Source organism: Equus przewalskii, chromosome 27 (assembly GCF_037783145.1).
Source record: "Equus przewalskii isolate Varuska chromosome 27, EquPr2, whole genome shotgun sequence".
Lineage (NCBI taxonomy): Eukaryota > Metazoa > Chordata > Mammalia > Perissodactyla > Equidae > Equus > Equus przewalskii.
Genome location: NC_091857.1, coordinates 13,766,457 through 13,786,916, shown reverse-complemented (window position 1 = coordinate 13,786,916; position 20,460 = coordinate 13,766,457). Strand labels below are relative to the sequence as shown.

Genomic DNA, 20,460 nt, shown 5'->3' with positions numbered 1-20,460 from the left:
GGATGAATAAACTCAGGAGAATCAGTTTGCTTGCCAATTGTTTACCATAGAAACTATTTTTCTTCATATTGACTTCATTCTCCATTTTTTATGCTAACGTGTATGCTTATAAAAAAAGCAATTAGCCTAATAAGCCTAGTTGAATTAACACAGCTCTTAGGCGATACTTGGATGACACTGGAGAAAGTATTTAACTAGGGTTTTGAAAGGCTCAGGAGCTTCCCAGTCCCGCTTTGGAGATGAGCTACCCCAGAGGAGCATCCTACAGAAGCTTTATTTGCTTTCTAGAAAATCTGCTCTACATACTTCCAACCAATTCTACGCTAGTAATAATGTGCAGCTTGGCATTTGGAGGAAAGTTTCTGACCAAAGTCTGTTCAGTTTTGGCGTCAGTGCTGCGTCTTCTCCCTTATAATTGCGTGAGATACGGTTAATGGATTATATAGAATGATCATTTGAGCAATAGAAAGGAGAGAGGGAATTCTTTTTTCTGTAAATTTGACTTTACGTGACTTCTGCCTCTCTCTTCACCCAAACCAGTGTATCCACCCCTCCCAGCCCCAAGCACACAGCCTCTTCAAGGAAACAGAAATAAATACTGATTAAAAAAAAGAAGAGAGAAAGGTGAAATTACATGTTCACGTTAGTGTCCCCAGCCAATGTCTTGCTTTACTGAGTGACAATAAGTTTTTATTTTTATTTTACTTATTTATATCTTTACTGTTATGGAGGGGCATACAGTTCACACATGTATACACATGGCAGTAATGTAAAAAGTTAAGTATTACTAAATATCTAAAATTAAGGGTTTTTTAGACGCAAGTCTTGTATGAATGGCATACACCTTATTTCATATTTTAATTTAGGTATGAAATTATCCAGTTTGAGAAATTCAGAGACAGGGTTCTCTAGAGTCAGAATTTTAGAGCTAGAAGTGATCATCAGTATTGTTTAGTCCAACTCTGTATTGGAACAAAGGACTACAGAGATAACTAGCACTTGCTTCTAATAAAGGGTAGAAACAAAACTAATAAAGACTAGAATCCAAATCTTCAGTGAACTATAAAGTGATCATGCTTTCTCTTTAACCAATTTCAAAATAGTGTCCTCTTACAACACTAACTTTCCTCTTAAACACAGCATTACAAAATCTTAGATGTTTAGCACTGAAGGGCCTTGACCAGTTGGCATGATCACTCTTCCCTCTATGCCACTCTGGTGCTTACTAGCTAAACGTCAGCTCTGCTCGGCGATTATTAGTGAAGATTCTTCATGTTTCCTGACATACTCTTCTTCTATTAATACAGCTAAGAACTGTGCTTCTCCTAGTTCCAGGGCCACGTTATTATGCCAGATTTCCAGTGGGGTCAGCTCTGACCTCAAATGCCTCTCTGGCTTAGACGAGTCAGTCTAGCTCTCTCTGGATATTTTCTTTTATCTTTTTTTACCTAATTGACATGAGCTGCACCTGGCACTATATTATTACTTCATCCTATTTAGACCCACAGGCTATTTCAGCTTATAAAGGTCATGTCTTATTTTAGCTGGTTTCAGCTAATTTATAGCCATCAGAAAATGAATTAGACAGCAGATTCACTGAAGACCGTATCTACACCATGACCAAATTTCCAGTTGATTCCGTCAAATTGATGAAAAATTAATCTAGTCAGTTGTTTGGCTTTTATGAATTAAACAACTGATTAATTTATTGTGTCACTTTTCAATAATTGTGCTGTATTCTTGATGAAAAAAATTAATATTGTATAAAGGTCTAACATCAGTGGAATGTCACCAGAATTTTGACTGCTAGGATCAGAAATACCCACTCCTAAAACTCTTCCTTGGGAATGACCCCTAGCAGTTTTACAGTCACCTGCTGATAATTTGATTTAAATCACATTTCCTCAATCTGTTGGTGAGTACCATATGCCATTTAGGATGGAATGAAGAGATGGCTTTGGGTGAGACATATTGTGTCTATTTCCTCCTCCAACCTAGCAAGTTTGTCAGTGTAATCGAAAAAGAATATTGTTATAGCTTTTAGAACTTGGTGTTTGAAAGCTTTTCTTAATTGGGTTCAATAATTTTTAATAGAAGAGCATGGTGGACAGAAAACTGTAGTGACTAACTTGAGCATGATAAAAAGTAAAGTTCTTTTAAATAATTAATAGCTGCTAAAAGGTCCCATGTGTTATGGAGAGGGGAGGGAGATGACCAGATTTAATCAGAGGATTCAGGAAGGAGGGTTGATGAAAGAGATTAATCAGACTAGAGCGTGGTCATATGAGGGACAGGATCAGATGATTCACTCACAAAAATGAGTAAGAGCAAAGGAGGCAGAGGTGGGGGCGGGTGACATGGTGGAGAAAACCGCATATGCGGTGGTAGTCAGATGTCAAACCTCATTAAAGAAGTTGTCCAAAACATCTCTAATGAGCTGGAAACAATGTGCGACTCACCTGGTTAGAGGCTTTTTTGCACAAATTCAAACTCAGGCCAGGTTGCTCAATGGGTCTTCAGAGAAATTACATACACTGGAGTGAATCCTAGCCAAGGAGAGCTGTGTTAACAGACTTTCCCCAGCCACATAACTTTGGCAATTGAGGTGAAGATAAAAATCCCTTTCCTCTTTCACTGATACTGAATTGGCTTCACCTATATGTTGCCATTCCTAATTGCTACAGAAGATAGCAGGGTTAGAGAAACCAAAATAAGAACAACAAAGTAGGCAACACAGTTTTTCTAAAGTGTAGGGACCGGGCAAGGCTGGGGGCCAGATATCAGTGAGCAGGGGAAGGATTTGATGGAAATCTGTGCTCCTCTGCCAACGGAGTTAACTACGCTGAGCCACCTAAGCCATCTGTATATGCAGAATGACCTTGGCAGAAGTGGAACACATTATTTGTTTCCATGGAAGAAGGGTTGTTTTTTCTTTTTAATCAGGCGACATGGTCTAGTGCAGAGGTGTCCTCACTTTTCCTGCCAAGAACTCCTGGGCATCTGATGAAATATTGTGAACTTTTTTCAAGTTTTTGATCTAAGTTTGTCTTCCACGTATGCTTTAAAATTAACGGATTAAAAAAGTCATCAGACCTCAACTCATTTTTTTTTTCTTTTCTTTTCTCCAGTTGTAAGTACCAGAAGGAATGATCTTCCGCAATCATCCTTTTGATTATGTCACTATTTTTAAATAACTTAAAAAAGAACTCCTAGTTTTCATTTGCATCAAAATAAAACGTTCTGACTCTCTTTCTTTGTCCGTCCTGTACCTGATTGTTCTTATTTTATTGTGCACGCTGCTCTCTCCTCCCTTCTGCAGCCGGATGTCAGCTCCTTGCCATCCTGCTTCCCTTATTATTTTCCTCCTTCAAGATTTACTATTGTCCTCACTTAAAACATCACTGTTAAACTGGGTCACTTATTTCTGTCCGAACTTTAATTTTTATAACTTTATTGCAACTGTCTTCTGTTCTATGTGTATACCTATGTGTATACCTGTTTCTGATACTATTTTTAATTCATATGCATTTCTGTTGCTCCCTTCTCCATCAACAGTTTGTAAGTTCCTTAAGCACAGGAGCACTATACTCTTCTTTTTTGTCATTATCTCAGTGCAAGGCTTATCAATGTCAGTTGATTATTGGTCCCATTTTATCAGTAAATGCCATGCTTCTTCGGTCTCCGCTCAAGATTGGGCAGACTGTATTGCTTTGCTCTCAGATTAATCTTCCATTTTCTGTTTCTTCAGGTTTCTATCTCAAGTTTTAACATGTTTCCTTTGAAATAACAACAAGTGGTCTCTCTGGACACACAGTGGATGGATTCAAGTCTACTGTGTCATGCTTTGGAAAGCCTGGAGAGCATAAGGTAAGTAGCAAGCCCCTAATATGTAGCCTTCCATCTGCCCAGTAGTTACTTGACCCTGTGCTTGTGTGTGTAGTGTTAGGGCTCACTTATTCACATACTCAGCAGTAGCCAGTGTGTATGTTATTTTGTTTATAGCGTAAGCTTCCAGAAGTATCACTTTTCTATTGATTATATTGTATAATTCCTAGTGTGGTGTTATGTTTCCTGTCTCTCTTAATTACTTATTAATGATAATTAAACCACTAAACACATTTTCTTTAACAAATATTTCCAAACCAAAAAAAAAGAGAAAAGAAAAAACAAAACAAAAAAACACTTTGTAAATGATGGCATTTCCCACATAAGCCTCACTTGAGTCTCAGCCATGATCTTGTGACTTGCTGCGAGAGCCAGATCCTCTGGCAAAGAAAGCCCTGTGAGCAGAGCGTCGGGACCATGTAGAGCTTTAAACGTGGAGAATTTAGGCCCAAACATGTATCTGTGGGCATGTGCAATATCCGCTTCTTTTCCGAAGTCTCAGACTGACCCCAAACAACCTTTTTGTGGAAGCCTGCCCTCAAGGCTGGGTTAGTCATGTCATTCCTCTGCCATCACCCTGTCTCTCCGAGCGTGAGCCCGACTCTGAGATCATTGTACTAATTTAAAATATTTGGAAACCAGCAAAAAGACAGATTTGAGGATATCCTGACTAAGTTCCTGTTCCAGGAGGCCCCAAACTTTCCATTGTGCTGAAAATGTCAAATTCAGCCCTTCAACATTTCTTTAAACAACTCTTCCCAGTAGCCTCAATAGTAAAAATAACCAATAATTGAGAGAGAGAGCGTGAGTTAAGATGGCATGGTAAGAATACTCCTTTTAAGTTTTATCACAATTCTGGCTAGGAAAAAATATATATAGTGCTGGTGGGACCTCTGGGCATGTGAGTTAGAGAACACCTGTAAGTGAGCTTTGTGAGGTGTGCGTGGGTGGGGGGAAGTTTGGGCAAAATAATGAAGAAAGATGACTAATTGATCTGGACTGTTATTTCTATCTTTAATTTGAACATTATGTAAGGCTGCCTCCCTCAGAATCGGGAGGAGCTTGTTAAAAACGCCCCACAGGACTCCTGGGTCATCCTCCGTTGGGGCTTGTATTCACGGAACCCAGCCTTCTTAACAAGCTAACCTGAGTGATTCTCATCTTCAGTAAAGTTTAAAGACCACTGATACACACTCAAATGGTAAATAAAAAAAATCCACCGAGTGCTTTGTGCTGTGCTGGATGCTGAAATACGAGAGTAAATAAAACAGACGCACTTCAAGAGTTCCCAGAGGGAAATTATAATAAAGGAAGTGAACAAGTCATGCACTCCTGTAGTGTTTCTTCAAACTGGACAGCTTGAGGACTGAGTTTTTAAGTAGGTTACTTTTAGTTCCTTGAAATGGAAGTGAATTTTCTTACCAATTAAATTATCTAAATAATTTAATTTATTTAAAAGGTTCTTAAAATGTTCTAGCTGGTGCAGTCAGAAAGTTATGAGGTTATTTGCCTAAGCCAATCTAGGATGTTTTGGCAGCACTGGTGGGCAAAATTGTGTCTTTGGGGCTCCAGCTTCTCCTTTCTTTGTCTCTAGCATCTCCATGATGTTGCTACAAGGGTCCCTGGCCTCATGGCCCTTCCTCTGTGTTCCTACCCGAGCTGCTCTAATGATACGGGTCTAATGGAGAGTGCTAAGCTGGTAGTCAAGGGAAATGGATTTGCACTGTGGCTCTGATCCTAAATAAATTGTGTGGCTTTGAGCAAGTTCTCAAACTTGTCTGAAAAAAGTAAAGAGTAGGGTTTTAGGAGCTCTGATATTCTCTCCAGTCCTGTTTGTATGATTCACTGAGTTCTCTGTGCATCGCACTTCAAGATGGAAGCGGAGATTTTCCTTAGGCAGGAAGAGAGGCTGCATGTGGTGGAGTCTTAGATGAGCATTGGAGCAGGCATCTGAGCAGGGCCCCTTGGAGCTAGTGAAGAGTCAGAGTGCCAGGTTTAAGTGAGCCCAGCTCTACCTCTGCCTTGCTGTGTGAGATGTGAATACATCCTCTGGCTTCTCTCTGATTTATTTTCCTCATTTTTGGGGTGGAGACAGTAATGATAACTATCCCCATAGCGTCACTGTTGACAGTACCAAGGGGTGCGAGTAGATGTGTTTAAGGCACATGGTGGGCATTCCATAAATGTTTCTTTATTTGCTGTGAAGGTGTAGTTTATTCAATGCCTTACTTTATCTTCCCAAAGTTGGGCTACTTATTTATTTAACAAGCACATGCAGGTCTTGTGATGTTCCAGGAACTGATCTAAGAGCTTGTCTTTAATGGTAATTCTGTTAATCTTTATAACAAGCCTGTGGGGAACTATTATTACCCCCATTGGACAGATGAGGAACCTAAGGCACATAGCCTGCCCATGGTCTCCCAGACAGCAGGCCAGGCAGTCTGGGTGCATAGTCTATGCTCTCACTCATTGTTCCAGTAGCCAAATGGAAGGTCAGAGGACAAGAAATGGAGTGGAATACAGGCAAGTCACCTATATTCGTCGTCAAAGACTGTGTAAATTTGTTGTAGCAGAAAAAGATCATTATAACTCAGAAAAGATTTAAAATTATGTGTTAACCTACAAAATGTCCAACGGTTGGGTGCTGCTTTTGAAGAGACCTTAGTCTGACCTCAGAAATATTTATAAAGCATTTTAAATCTATACACAGTCCCTCCTAGGAAAACCAAAGGGTGAGAACATTAAGAATCTTGAAATAGGAGTTGCAGCACTTCTTAACATCCTCCTTCCCACATGTCGTTATATCACACTTCTCAGAGGAATGGTAACTCATGCGGCGGGGCTCCCCTGCTCTGCTTATAGCTCCTAAAACTCCCCAGCGCGACAGAAACACAGCCCGCCTGCAGCCTCAGGTGCAGCCTTAACTTCTCTCTCTTTATTGTTTAGATAATTATGCATTATCTGTTTCCTTCTTTTTTCCTTTTTTTACGTATTCTAAGAAAATATAAATGTAACATGTTGCAGGGGTGAATCCTATTACGGATGTAATCACTAAGGCTTGTTGCTTACCTGGCTTCCCTCACTCTGGGGTTTAGACTCTTGGTTGTGATAACCAGTAAGGTTTTTTTAAACTGGAGACTTTATAAAACAACAAAATGATTAGTTAAGAGTAACCGTGGATTAGAAGCTACTGTATCTACATCTTAATATATAATAATACCCAGCGTAATTATTTACAATAAACTGAATGATAGGTATTTCTAATAATTATTTCCATTCTTGCCTCGTTAGTTAATGGCCATATTTAGCCAATGACAACTAAGAAAAAACTTTTCCTAGGGTTGCTTTCTATTGGTAAATTTTTCTACTGCTCAAATTCAGCCCGACTTCTTAGGTAATATGAGATTCCATCCTGGGATGTTACTTCCTTATTTCAAGTTTCCTTTGCTACAAGCAGACAGTTCTCAGCCTCTTTAAGTAAAAACTTTCCATCATTCATATTTCTACAGGAGTTCACTCCTAGTAACATGCTCTGCCAAATGCCTGCTGTTAATTATGTATTGGCAGGGGGGCGATTTCCCGTGACTGAAACATGGTCCTGAAGCTTTCTGTCTCCATCTGAGTTCTGTCTTCTTGCTCAGCCGACTTTATTTATTTATTTATTTATCGAGGAAGATTAGCCCTGAGCTAACTGCTGCCAATCCTCCTCTTTTTGCTGAGGAAGACTGGGAGCTAACATCCATGCTCATCTTCCTCTACATTATACGTGGGTGGCTTACCACAGCATGGCATGCCAAGCGGTGCCATGTCCGCACCCGGGATCTGAACCAGCAAACCCTGGGCTGCTGAGAATCGGAACGTGCACACTCAGCTGCTGCACCACCGGGCTGGCCCCTCAGCTGCCTTTATGTTCTTTCACTCATCAAACTTTGACTGAGTACCTACTCAGGCTAGACACTGCTGGGGACTGAGGTTACCAACATGAGTAAAATACAACCTCTGTGTTCTGGAAGCTTACCCTTCAGAGTGGGACAGCCATTTAGACAGACACTTATAATATTATTTGATAATTGCCATGATAGAGAGATGCCCAGGTGTCATGGCAACCTTAGAGAGAGATATCAATTGCACACTAGCAAGATGGGGGCAGAGAAGACTTCACAGAAAAGGTGGCCTCTAAGTCAGGTTTTGAAAAGAGAGTTTTGAAATTAGGTAATGGATGATGTTGGAGAGGCCAGAGTACTCTGGAAGGAGAAGCAGCATGTGCAAAGACATGGAAAAGTTAGAGAATTGGTGTATTCAGGAAAGTAAAAGAAGTTTACTATAGCTGGGCATAAAGTATGCAGGATAGATGGGGTGACCCTGTGATGGCAGAAGTCCTTTGGGGCTAGGTCATGAAGGTTCTTGGACTCTGTGCTAATGTCTTTAGCTTTGTCCTGAAGGTATTAACCTTGATTGGATTCCAGGCCCGTTTTGAAATCTGAAAGAAACAGAGCAACTTCTCCATAGAAAAATGGACATTTACACAGCAAGACCCAAATTCATACAGATTTCAGAAAGCTTCCAAGTCCCCAGATTAACATTTAGGACTTTAGATGATGTTTACGTTAACCCTGAGCTAACATCTGTGCCAGTCGTCCTCTGTTTTGTATGTGGGATGCCTCTGCAGCATGGCTAAAGAGTGGAGCAGGTTCACGCCTGGGATTCAAACCTGCAAACCCGGACTCCTGAAGTGGAGAGCCCGGAACTTTAACCACTTGTCCACAGGGCTGGTCCCCTGAACTTCCTTTCTTAAGGAAGTTACATATGGTAACTTCTATGGTACGGTAATGTATTACTCTCTTTAAACTATCTGTCCAATTTGGCCGATGACTCAATGGTATCTCTGTAACTGCTTTTAGGTATAGACACATTAGATACACTGAGTAATCTAGATTGTAAAACAAAAGCCTTTTTTAGGTTTTTCATTTATAATATGACAGCTTTTTAAAATGGCAGACATTTGGCCTAGTTTTAAAGTTTTGCTAAAAAGTAGATGTGGAGGTGCATGATCAGCCTTTTATCTAACAATCTCTAATTTCCTGTCACTATACAGAATTCTGGCTTAGAGCTAACACAGCTCGGAAAAAGACAGTGTTAAAATCATGTCAACCCCACGCGTATCTCTGACAGAATAATTAATAGCATGCAAGCTCTAAAGGATCTTCTCCCCTATCCTTTACAAGAAAATAGGATTTTCCATGTGCCACGAAATAGGCACCCAACTTGCTATAATAGGTAGAGAGTTTTCAGAAAGGATGGATGGAGAGTTACTTCTGTGAAAACACGGGTATAGAATCACAACTCATTAAGCCCAAGCTAGATAAGGGTACACAGGAATGTTCTTTGCAGGAGAACCAGCCAGCCTTATCATCTGAATAGGGGTACCAGGATGACTACAACCATCTCACATTCTCAGACTATTCTCCACTTTGCTACTGAATGGGAGATTATTTTATTGGGAGATTTGTTCTAAAAAGTATTAAATTATCTGCACTTTCCCCTGATTTAAAAAGTAACACATACTGGTTCATTTAAAAACTGGAAAATACAGCAATTATAAAGTAGAAAATGAAATCCAGAATTCCGTCATTCAGAGGGAGAAACGTGTAAACATGTATATCTTCAAATACACACACACAATACTATGTACAGAGTATTCATAAAATAAGAAAGAAAGAGAGAAGCTTAAAAAGACTGATTTTTTGGTACATCCTGATTATCACTGTGAAATCTACTGAGTTGGTAGAAATGATTTTTTTTTAACACAGGGCTCGTTACTATTCCCCACTAAAGAGGGACCATGAAAGTAAGTTTTCCAGCAACGAAATTTACTCCAAGAATGAATATTATGAAACTGACTTGGGGCCGGCCCCGTGGCCGAGTGGTTGTTTTCGCTCTCCGCTTTGGCGGCCCAGGGTTTCCCCGGTTGGGATCCTGGGCGTGGACATGGCACTGCTCATCAGACCATGTTGAGGTGGTGTCCCACATGCCACAACTAGTAGGACCCGCAACTAAAAATATACAACTGTGTACTGTCGGGGCTTGGCGAGGAAAAAAAAAAAGAAGATTGACAACAGTTGTTAGCTCAGGTGCCAATCTTTGAAAAAAAAAAAGAAGCTAACTCAAAGAATGCCATGAAATACATATTGTGATGGAGTTAGTGGTTCTTGGTTTTCTAAGGCAAACAAATCAATCATCTCTTCATTTCTAATTTAAAATAATATATAGATTTGTTTTCAAAAAATGTGTTAAGGCTCAGGAACTAAATTATATAACAAACAAATGCATGTAATATGAGAAAATAAAATTCAGAGTTGCCACTAATTGATAGCTTGGTGCCCAACTTTGAGCTTCTTGTTAACTACCTTCAACTGGGCAAAACAATGAGTCACTGAATCTTTCATTGACCAATAGAATTTCATATAACTAAGATGTTTCCCGCTCCTAAACCCTGAGAACAACTTTTTATGGACGAGAACTTTTCTGTTTTTTCTGTTTTTCTTTCTTTCTTTTGTTTTTAAAATTTTGTGGAAAGATGTTTTTTTTTTTTCCTCCTTAAGCAGTAACTGTTATCCTGATTTTTATAGGGCACAATGATTTCATTTTTAATGGCAAGTCTGCAGTCTGGGGTGGGGGAGTGGCAGAGGGTGGTTCTCCTCCAGGAGGCTTCTCCAGCTTGAGCAAGACTTGCCCAGGCCCCTTGGACCCTTAGGTGGAGTGCAGAAAGATTCTTTATAAGAGCCAGGCTTTACTGAGCACTACTGTATTTGAGAGGCCCCTGTACACTAGAGCTTTGCAGTGATATCGCTATTCTACCTCCCAGGAACTTGATGCCGTAGGTACTGCTATCACTTCCATTTGAAGTTGGAGAAACTGAAACTTGGAGAACCTAAGTACATGCTCCGTGTCAAGTCTCTAGTAAGTGGGCTGAGCTGGTTTGGAATCTATGTCTGAATCCTAAATCCATGAACTTAAAAAATGGCTGTCCATTCCCTTTTCATTGGTGGTTCCTACACTCAAGTTCGGTCAAAGTATAAGGTTAGGAATTTGTGTGAAGTTGTTTCTGTGGGAAGCTAGAGTCCAGGTGAAAATAAGTCTGCGGATCAAGAATCAGTAGAAATGAATGGTGAGTCCAGCAGTCCTCAAGTTGTGGCCTGCATTAGAATCACTTGGGGGGGTCTGTTGAAATACAGATTTCTGGGCTCGGCCCACAGAATTTCTGTTTTTTTAAGTCTGGGATGGTGTCTGAGAATTTGCATTTCTAACGAGTTCTCTCTGACGCCAGCACTCCTGCTCAGTGGTTTTCAACCCCAAGACACATTGGAATCACCCGGAGGGCGTTTTAAACTTCTTGGACTTCATCTCTTTTCATTAGTCTTGGATGGGTCCAGGTATCTCCAGGCTTTCGAAGTTCCCCAGGTAATTCGAATGCACAGTGAGGGCTGTGGCGGTGCTGCTGTGTGCTCTCCCTGTTCAATATCAATATTCTCCTATTCAATATTCATTATTCAGTTTGCTTGGGCTTGAGACAAGAGATTGATAAAAGACAACTCAAAATCAAGATCCTTGGCCAGTTCCTAAAACAGCAGGTATTATATTGTCTGTCGAAAGGAGATGCCAGGCAAGTAGGTGCCAAGGTCTTCTACTTGAAGTTTTATGTTCTCTTTTATCTTGAAAGACCTCAAAGTCCATGAGATTAGCTCAGAATAGGCCCTCCCAACACACAAATGAGGTAAGTCAGTGAAAAAATTAATTTCTACTTTATTGCCCAGTTTTTCTCAAGTTGATGATTTTAATTTTGGCTTCAGGAGGTCATATTGATCTCTTTGCTCTGACAGTAATAAGTTGACAAGCTTGTCACTTCCAGAGACTCCTCCTTAGTACTACCCAAGTGTTCCGTGCCATTGCAACGTTCTATTTTCACACAGCCTGCATTTTTATACATTTTACCAGGATGCCCCCAATCCATCTTTCATATGACAAATACAGGCTGCTGCCATCATCAGACTAAGGGATGTTGCCAGGCCCTCTTAGGTGAGGCTGCCCTAGAGTCATGAGTTCCTCTTGGGCTGCACTACCATTTTGGTCTATGTAGTGTGGTATGTGGGGATGGGGGCTGGCCAGTTATTTCAGCGTTTTCTATTGCTTCAGTTTTCTCATTATTTCATGAAAGTGAGTCTTTCCAAAAGGCAAGGTAGAATTAGAAATTTTAGAAAATGTTTTAACTCTTGGTATGGAGCTTTTCTTATAATGTCCAAGCCTACCACTTGACTTTCATACCTTTGAATTTTATGCACATATTCAGGAATTTGTTCAACAAGGTAAATCTTTATAGTAGGCAACTTCATTACAAATTGTTATGGAAGTAAGTACTCACCTAAAATAAATTATCGTATTTTATATTTGTAGTTTTGTGACCTGAATTCACAGCACTGGTTCAGACACCTTATTTTGTAGCATAGACAAACATATAACCTGCAGAGAAGTGTTCAAGGTTGTAGGATTGATAAGTGTGCAATTCACAGTGGGGATTCCCTGGAAGCAGTGGTTAGTCACTGTGGGAGTATCAGGACAGGCTTAGTGACAGAGGCAACAGTTGAGGTGGTTGTTAAACTATCAGGTGTCAATCAGCAGGCAGAGAGGAGAAGGGCATTCTAGAGGAGCATAGACCAGAACAACGCAATGTATCACACAAGATCCAAGTTTTTCCTGATGGCGTGAGCATTGTGTGCAAGCAGAAGGTGAGGCAGGGTGCCATAAGAGGTAAGGTAACAAGATGTGCTATAAAGAAAGCAAACTGCATTTGTAAGCCATTTGTAGCAGATGCTGTTAGAGGTTCACCTATATCCCTGTACCCTAACCCCTGGGTGCCATGCTGACTTCAGGCTGTGCTGAGAGCTCTGTGGGCTCTGTAGAGGCTCATTCTGGCCACTCATGGCAGGCCAGAAGGGCCAAGGGAAATGAGACCCCCCCCCCCTCCCAGGAGCGTACTGACTGGGGTTGATGTATGTATACCCAGAAAACTTGCCCCTCCAGTGGGATAACTCTGGGACATGAGTCTTGCAGCATTTCCCTGAGTATTCCAGCAGGAATGAGCTCCAGTCACCCTGCCTTCCTGTCCTTGTATCAGTTCCCCACTCCCTTACTAGTCTTCCTTGTACTCCCAAATAAACTATCAGCACGTGAACCCTTGTGTCAGCATCTGCTTCTGGGGAAATTTAGCTAAGGCAACATGATAAGGAGGGTTAGGAAGGAGTTCAAAGGTTTCAGATAAAAGTAAATTTTGAAAGATCTCATTGAGGGGCTGGCCCGGTGGCATAGTGGTTAAGTTTGCAAGTTCTGCTTCAGCTGCCTGGGATTCACCAGTTCGGGTCCCTGGTGCGGACCTATGCACCACTTATCAAACCATGCTGTGGCAGGTGTCCCACATATAAAGTAGAGGAAGATGGACACAGATGTTAGCTCAGAGCCAATCTTCCTCAGCAAAAAGAGGAGGATTGGCAGCAAATGTTAGCTCAGGGCTAATCTTCCTAAAAAGAAAAACAAAAAGATTTAATTGACAGCAAGGGGATAGATGAAGTGGAGGTGGAAGAGAGTAGAGGCAGCAAGACCGAGAGGAGAGAATTTCTAGAATCTAAGGAAATATTATAAAGACTGAGCTAGGGCACTAGGCGGTTGGAGGGTTGAGGGGGATGTGGGAGCCCTGGGGAGATGGTATGGCAGTAGATGGGGAGGTGGTAGAATTGAGAACTTAGGGAAGACTGAGAAGGAATGGCCAAAGGAATGGCAGAAGGCCAGAAGAAGGGGTTATCCATTCTAAGAGGGAAGGAGCAATCAACTGTGCCAAGAGCTGCAGAGAGATGACATCACAATGACTACCGAATTGGGAAACTTTGAATCCTTAACAACCTTTTGCAAATCATTTTTCATAGAATGATGTGGACAGAATTCTGATTGTAGCAGATTTAAGAATAAGTGAGATGACCAAGTGGTTATAAACCAGTCTTTGGAAGAACTTGGCCATGAGAGGAGGGAGAAAGAGAGTGATGGTTAATGGAAGGAGGCTTAGGGGTCAGAGGGGGTGTTTTTAAAGGCAGGGATGGCTTGAGCTCATGTATACCCTGCAGTGAGAGAACAAGTACCGGTGAAAAGGCAGAAAATACATCAGTTAGTAGTATGAGTTCTTTGTTCTGGAAGAGATGGGGGAGAGGGGATGAAATCATGAACATATCAAGGAATTTCACATCACATTGTCAGTTAAAGAGAAATTGTTGGCATGCCAGACACGTGAGGTGATGAAGGAAGTCAGGAAGCTTGCCTAAGAGGGATGTCATATTTGAAATCTCTTCTCTGTTTTGATAGGCTTTCCTGAAAACTCACATTCAGGAAGAAAGTCGGAGTATTTGTTGTGGATGCAACCCTGGGTCTTTTAGCTGTGTGCTACAGAAACAGAAGATGATGAGTATAACCAAGGATTGGGAGTGGGGAAAGAAAGGAGCCGGTTTGGAAAATGGGACTGTAAAGTTTTGGTGCTAATGCTTTTCAAGCATTTTCAGAAGCAATGGAGAAAAGAGCGCAAAGAAAATGAGTTTATTTTCTAAAATGAATTTTTATGTTGTTTCGCAATTTCTCCTTGCTAACGTTACCTAAATTGTGTGGGCTTCTCTTTTGAAAATATAGAGACTGCATCATGGGTGTAGATTACTGTCCATCACTCCAGCAGTAAACAGATCAACGCGTGCTCTAGGTTTTCATGAAGCAGGTCACTACTTCTTCATACCAACTTACTAACTTCTCTAAATTCTGCCTTAGATGTGGACACTGATCACTCTAACATCCCCCTCTCCCCGCAAAAAAACAAAACCAGCAAACCCAGAGCTCTCTGTGCGAACCCTAAATATAGCTCTGCCTGACCTCTGTCTACTGTGTACAGACTTAGCAGGTTTCAGTTTCTCAGATCTTCTTTTTGGTGTCTAATTTCCTAAAGTACCAGAGACAGCTGTCTGGGGGCCGGAGAGCTAAGACGGTGAACGTGCAGATATCAAGGAAACGGTTTTCTTACAGCAAGAGCTTCATTTAGATCTGAGCATTTCCTCATTCCTGCCTGACTGTAGAGTTTCATAAGTTGTGATTTGTGCTAAATTCAGATGTGTCCTTTCTTACTGATGGGGGTGGTCAGGGTTGACTTCTTCAGCCTGCTTTAAGCCAGGCGAGGTCTAATCAAAGTAACCAGATTCCAGTAGTTTATTTCAACTGTGTATCCTGTAGAAAAACAAAGCATGCAGATATTTGTAAATGAAACCAATGGAAAAATATTAAAATCCTCCCCCTCGCATTTTTTTAGCTTTCCAAGAAGGTTTGCTTTTATTTATGGGCAGTAATACTTTCTGTTTCAGCCACTGTTTCCTCATCAGTTTGAGAAAAGTAAAGCATTTTGTCATCTCTTGCAGTTAAAGTTTCTGCTAAGAGTATGCCGCTTTTCTTCATATTAAAACGGGAGGCAGCTTTGACCAGTTGATGACCTTTCTCTTAGGATCTCCCTAGCTAAAGTTTGGCTTCATAAAATCGGTTGAATTTCTATGGTCCGAGTGAAATAGAAGATGAAGCAATTAACCACTTAATTTAAACCATGTTAACTGTCAATACAAGTAATTGTAACAGTGGGCACTTTCACGCCCTGAATTATTGATGAGGACGAATCTATAAAGCAGGATATTGGGGATGAACCCATGCCAAGCTGCGTCAGTTAGGACTTGAAGTGGACAGTTCAATTTCTAACACAGTGTTTGTAATCCTTCAGGATGACTTCTATTAGTGTTGTCAAATGGCTAACCTAGCAATTTTCAGTCATTTCCAACTTGCAATACTATAATGTTGTTTGATTCTGTGCCATCCTCTTTCACTTCTATATTCCATACAGCATTTTTGCATTTTAATAAGTGATTTTATACTTGGGCAACTACGTGCCACTTTGCTTACACATTTATTTTTTCTTTGAGTTACCTAAAAACCCTCTAATTTGCCTTAAAGACCGTTTTGGAAATCATTGCATTAGGAATAGAGAACTGTAATGAAACCTAGAGAGCATCTGGGCCTCACTCTTATTTTAGAGATAATGAAACTGAGGCCAGGAGAGGCAAAGTGAACGGCCTCACGTCAAACAGCTAGTTACTAGTTGTGATAGGCTGATTACAAGACGATTGCAACTGTTCTTGCCACTTGTGTCCAGATCCATTGCAATGTGACTTTATAGCTTCTTCCATTCAAAGGAGGCATCTTCTTCTCCACGCCTTGAATCTGGGCTTGCATTGTGACTTTGGCTGATAGTAGGCAGAAGAATTAAAGCTACCAGTCAGCAGCAATAAATAACTAATACATAACTTATTTTTTATTTTGATGTTCTTTTTAAACTCCCAGATTATTCTAGAAAATCAGTAGGACTCAGAGAGATGTTTTTCCTCAACTTCTGCTTCCAGTTACCTGGCAAATTTTCAAATATTTGCTTCCTTTGCTTGTTCAATGTGTAATTTATTTTACATCTTCTCCCTCACCAAGCTTTCTAAATGTGTTCTTTCCTTTTCTGTTTTTGAGTTTTTAGGAACATCTTCAGCTGAGGTGGAGTTTTTAACTGTGCTGTTGGGCATTGCTTTGTGGCACAAAGTTTTAATCCACTTAACGGCTTCCAGCACATTAATTTTTTTGGCAGGTAGGTGATGCTGTCATCTATGTCCATACTAGCAGGCAAATTATAGGAAGAAAGTAACTCTTGGAATGAATGAAAATTATCTTTAACCAAGGGAGAGGTCAACTTGCTGTGTTTGATAAGTTTCGGTTCTTTGTCACCTGAAGCTGTGCACCTTTGCATCAAATGTTATATTTGTGGCCTAAATAAAATCATGTTATCTGAAATCCTCTACTTATTTTGGATGATTTACTCCTTCTTATCCGAAGGGCAGTATGATGTAATACAATGAACACTGAAATTAATGATTGGAAACCTGAGTTCGAATTCTAGATCATCCACACATTTGTTGTGTCACTTTGGACAAGTCACTTAACTTCTCTTAAATCCAATTTCTTTATTACATGTACTTAGTTTTTTTGGAGGATAAGATGAAGCATGTAAAGCATTTTGTGAGTGACATACTCCAATCTCTACTTCTCTTCTGAGCTCTACACATTTTCACTGGCCTACTGGACACGCTCCGTTGGATGTCCTGTATCCAAAACCACCTCAACATACACTACTCAGACTTTCATTTTTCTCCTGACTTCCCTAATTCTTTTAAATGGTACATTTCAAATCCCCAAGTAGGTTTTTGATGCCTTTCTCTCATTTATCCCTTATAAGGCATCCATTTATTTATTAATTTATGCATCCAGCAAAAGCTTATTAAACATCTTCTCTCTTTTCTGTTCCCGCACGTCCTCCATTTTCAGCCCCATCCCTACGCTTCAAAGCAGGCTTTGCTCCATCTTATTTCTCTTTCAAACTCTGCTCCTCTGGACTTGGCATTCATCTTGGATCTCTCAGCCCAAGCCTTGCCCAGATTTTATCACTTCTCTCTTAGTCTTCTCTCCAGCCCCAGTGTCTCTTGTCTCTGGTAAGAACACCTTGTTCCTAGGGTGTGCCCTTTAAGACCCTTACCCCCCCCATCCCCCCATGGCCAGCTGTTGCCACTAAGCCAATTCGTTCCCATCTCCATCTCCTTGATGGAAGAAGAGACTCAGACTCTATAAGTGACACTGAGGATGTCACCTAATTGTAATAAACGTTATTTCCTCATTTATAAAATGAGAGAGATACTGACCTCCTCCCAGGTCAGTACCATTTCACAGCACCTGTGACATGACATAACAAACATGACCGGCACAGAGGGGCTCCCATAACCTAGGAGTTCTTCCCCAAGACCTGGCTATGATTGCATACCACAAAACACAGTACACCTTCTCTGGCGATTCAGAATCAGAGCAAGTTAGAATTTAATTAGGGAGAGAGAATGAAATGTTTAGTACAAGTTGCGGATGTAGATAAAATATGAAATGAAGTGCAGGTGGATAAGTACAAAGTGAAAAGGTGGAAAGTATGAAGTAAGGTTATTAAGAAAGGATAGGCAGGTAGTGACTTGTAAAGAAAGTAATAGGTATGAATTGGTGAAAAGAGAGAAAGAGACTATCTGAGCTGTGGAGAATTACGTAGGAAAATGCTGAAGAACAAAACAAAGTATGCCTTGGTGCTAGCCTGATACAATGGAGAGGAGAAGTTTTAGGTGAAAGATCATGTTTAGAGACATGAGTCGTGCCAGTTACTGCAGACTTAAATTCTCCTCCTCGTAACAGATAAATATATGTGAGGCAGTGTTTCTAAAATAGGAGAAATATTATCCAACATCTATTTCCAGTAAAACCTATGCATTTTGTTGTGTCATTCTTAAAAAGGCAAGCTAACAACTTCATGAGTTTGTAAATCCTTTGATAATATATTAAACAAATGGTCTCTAAACCCACTTTTAAATATATTATTTTAAATGTGAAATAATATTTGTGGAGAGAAAAATTTGACTTAAAAAATATACTGAAGGGGGCTGGCCCTGTGGCCAAGTGGTTAAGTTCGTGCCCTCCGCTGCATGTGGCCCAGTGTTTCGTTGGTTCGAATCCTGGGCTCGGACATGGCACTGCTCATCAAACCACGCTGAGGCAGCGTCCCACATGCCACAACTAGAAGGACTCATAACGAAGAATATACAACTATGCATCGGGGGGCTTTGGGGAGAAAAAGGGAAAAAATAAAATCTTTAAAAAAAAAAAGACTGTGTCTAAGAACCATCCTTCCCAGAGAGGTTTCCTGTGTTTTGTTTATGAACATTAATTGCCTTCTCTTTCTGTGTGAATTGGGCTGGAAAATCACAAATGCAAATACCTTTGGGTTTGTCTAATCCAAGCCCTGCTCATTTCACAAATGAAGAAACAGAGGGAGGTTCAGGGTCTTCACATGGTCATAGCTCCTCAGGGGCCAAGATGAAACAAACTTCTCTTTAGATTTTTAATATGATGCTTTAAAAAATATACTGAAGGACCTGGGATAGCCAAGACAATATTAAAAACAGAACCAAGCTGGAGTCCGTCTGCTACCAGATAGCAAGACTTGCTCTGAATCTATGGCAATTAAGGAAGTACAGATAGACCAATGGAGTATTATGGAGATTCCAGAAACATATCCACACTAACATGTTCCCTTGATGTGATAAGGGTGCCACTGCACTTCAACAGATAATTGATATTGTTCTTAATAAATAGTGCTGGGTCAAATGGGTGTATCAATGAAAAACAAAAAAAGACCCTTGACTCCTAACTCACACCAAGTATGGAAATTAATTTGAGATGGATCACAGACATTACATATGGAAGCTAAATCAGTGAAGCTTCTAGAATGTCCTCATGACTTTGAAACAGGTAAAGATTTCCTAACTAAGACACAAAAGCCCTTCACCAAAAAGAAAAAAGATTAATAAATTGAATTTCATTAAAATTAAAAACTAATGTTCATTAATTGATAGCATTAAGAGAATGAAAAGTCAAGCCACAGGTTGGGAAAAGATTTATGTCATAGATATGTAACTCTGACACTTTAGACACTTAGACAGCCAGAGAGACAGCCCTGGGTCTCTAACCCCTCCAGGCCCTGCCTGGTGGCCTGCAGGCACATCAGTATTTTGGTTTGGCCAAGTCTATGAAAATATGGACTGTTTTAGCATTATCAAACAAAGCATTGGCATAAAGGCAGATACAATCTAAGGTTGTTCTGGATGACTTGGGGCATAAAGGCTACATAAGCAAAAAGACAAGTTCAACAAGCAGTCACTGATGGCCCTTTCATGGCATGTATATTCCTTGATACTACATTTGCACTGTGCCTAAAGCAAAGAGATTTTACAGGAAACAGCCACATGCACTTCCTGGTCTCATAAGATCTTATCAAGGGTAAGCATTTCAATTTAGGTGGGAAATGCGGTCTTCCAGGGTGATCAGCATCGTGAGCTGATACAAAGTGCTCTCTGGGGCTAATGATCAGGCCTTCTCTTGACATCTGTTGACATCTGTTATATTTGCTGTTATCTATCTATATGTTTTCTATTAAGTTAAAACTTCAAAGGACTATTAATGTAAAAATGACAGTTTTACTTGTAGTCATGCAGAATTCTTTAAACACATTTTTTTTGGCTTAACTTAGTTTTGTCAGATATCTTAAATATTGAATTCCAGTTTGCTTATAAAGTTGAAAGCTGTCTTCCATTCACTGCAGTTGCATACAGGGATTTGGAAAAGATGAAAGAACCTTGAGATTATCTATTTCTGTGCCATACCCTATACAGAGGAAATTGAGACACAGAGATATCATTTATGGACTCTTCCCCCACTGGAATATTCTTGAAGAAACAGTTTTCTTCTCTACCATATCTGCAAATCACTGCTTTCTAAAACAATCTCTTAAATTTCCTAAAAGCTTATTCCTTGTCAAATTCTACCTTGGTT

At 40.3% G+C, this 20,460-nt stretch overlaps 1 pseudogene; it reads left to right on the top strand.

Annotated features, from left to right (window-relative positions):
• Window positions 1-20,460, top strand: part of LOC103549062 (RNA-binding motif protein, X-linked 2 pseudogene) — a 123,823-nt pseudogene that overhangs the window by 101,136 nt on the left and 2,227 nt on the right.